Here is a 2,130-nt window from a genome sequence, read left to right as displayed (position 1 = left end):
ATAAAATATGTTATAAAAAATCTGATATGTCATAAAATAATAGCATATTGCAAAAAACCACAGTAAATAGATTGATGTTTACTACTGGGCAAATGAGATTTTAAAATGTGTTTAAACATTAATTATCAAATTTGAAATAACACAAAATGATATCACCAAAGAGCCCCTAATAAAATTATATATATTTAAGATCAACAACAAAAAATATAAAAGATAAATTGGGCATGGGGAATACTTTATACATATAAATGGGGCAAGAGTAAAAATTGGGATAATACAAAGATGTACTGAGCTATAATTCATTTGAAAGTATTTGGATAAATTAGATTCCATTTGCAGGGTCAGGAAAACTAAGAAGTAGTGTTCAACATATAATAGGTTGCAGATATATGAGGGCATTTTATAATGATAAATTAGAAAACAAGCACATATATCAATAACTCTACTTTTGACATCTGTGGCAAAATACCATATATTTCTAACATAAAAGCAGTATGATATATGAGGTATTTCCCAAAGTTTGTGGAAAATAGCATTATCTTCTCATTCCATTTTCCTTGAACTATTGAAGTCTCCTTGTATTTCTAATTTCATTGGCAAAGTTTGTAATGAATCACTGTGTATAGTATCGTGTGTGTGTGTGTGTGTGTCTGTATGTGTGTATAGAGTGCAATATCTTAAGCATACATGTATGAGAGGAAATGTCTAGAAGTAATAGTGTATAACCTATAAGTAGTGAAGTTTTAAGTGTTATAGTATTTTTCCTTTATTCTCTGTGTAGTTCTGACTTTTAAATGATTGACTCATTCACTGCCGTCCAATTAATTCTGACTCATAGCAGCCCTGTAGGCCAAGGTAGAACTGCCTCTCTGTTTGCAAGACTGTAATTTTTTACAGGAGTAGAAAGCTTCATTTTTGTCCCACAGAGCAGCTGGTGTTTTCAAACTGTTGACCTGAGGTTAGCAGCCCAATGAATAATCCACTACAATACCAGGGTACTTACAATTTTCAAAAGAATGTGTATTTTTTATCTACTATTGTGGTTGTTTAGTGTCTCCAGTGAATACTGATTCATAGTGACCTCATATGTTACCGAGTATAAATGCACCATAGACTTTTCAGGCTGTTATTACTATGATCATTGGTCCATTTTGTCCATTGATTTGGCTGGGTGTGCTCAAACCACCAACCTTTAGATTAGGTTTTTATTACCTAGGGACCTACTAGAAAGTATTTTCATGTTCAAAACTTAGGCCCTTTTCTTTCTTTCTTTTTTTAGGGGTTTTCTGGGAAAACCAGAAAACCTGCTAGATAAATTCTTAAAGAGCTGTAACACTTAGCCTCTTTTCTTTGAAAGATTTATGTTTGGGAATGGAGGTCAAACAATGCTAAGATGGGAAGTTCATATATCAAGGTTGATTTTTAACTAATGAAGTGAAGAACTCACACATGTTCATCAAGTCACAAAGGTTTCTCTAAGGGTTTTCATGTGTGCATTTCTTTCCAGTATTGCTACAGAACTGTATACTCTTTGTGTGCACATATGGGTATGCCTCAAATCTTGAGAAAAATCTATCAGAAGATAGGAACAAAGGAACATGCTCCTGAATCCTTCTATAGGGCAATGATGAGTAGAGGTTGAATTGCTAGCAGGGGGTTTGTTTGAGAAAATCAAAACTAAAATCCATTATTGAGAAGGTATACATTTGAAATAATAAATAGTGCACGGAACTCAAGTGGGAAGTCAGCAAGATCAGAAAAACAGATTCAGACAGTAAAAAGGGAAGGGCAACATTTCCAGGCAACATTTCCAGGTATATCTCAAAAAGGGGCACCATCTAATTAGCTACCCTTTCTTGCAGCTAATACTATCATACATGTTTGTGGAACTGTTTGCTACTAACAAGTCATTCTGGCAAATTAAAAAAAGTGGTTTATATGTATCTTATAATTTCTACAAACCATATAAGTGAATTTTCAAGAAGTATCATGTTTGTGGAATGCCAAAGCTCTAAAACTGGTTCTTTTAACACTTGATTTTAGAACTGAAGTTAACCTTGTTAGGAAGGCTGCATATTAGTTAATCAAGGAAGATTTAGTACTGCTTGCCAGCATTTGCAACGTAGACTT

General features: G+C 33.5%; 1 non-coding gene across 1 annotated transcript; it reads right to left on the bottom strand.

The window, feature by feature from the left end:
- Nucleotides 1-1,277: 1,277 nt before the first annotated feature.
- LOC142435263 (U7 small nuclear RNA) lies at nt 1,278-1,338 on the bottom strand. Its single transcript, XR_012781356.1, has one exon. It is a non-coding gene; the product is annotated as a U7 small nuclear RNA (small nuclear RNA).
- Between the last annotated feature and the right edge of the window lie 792 nt (nt 1,339-2,130).

Source organism: Tenrec ecaudatus, chromosome X (genome assembly GCF_050624435.1).
Source record: "Tenrec ecaudatus isolate mTenEca1 chromosome X, mTenEca1.hap1, whole genome shotgun sequence".
In the NCBI taxonomy this organism is placed as follows: Eukaryota; Metazoa; Chordata; class Mammalia; order Afrosoricida; family Tenrecidae; genus Tenrec; species Tenrec ecaudatus.
Note: the sequence above shows the minus strand (reverse complement) of the source record. Positions and strands in the feature narration are given on the sequence as shown.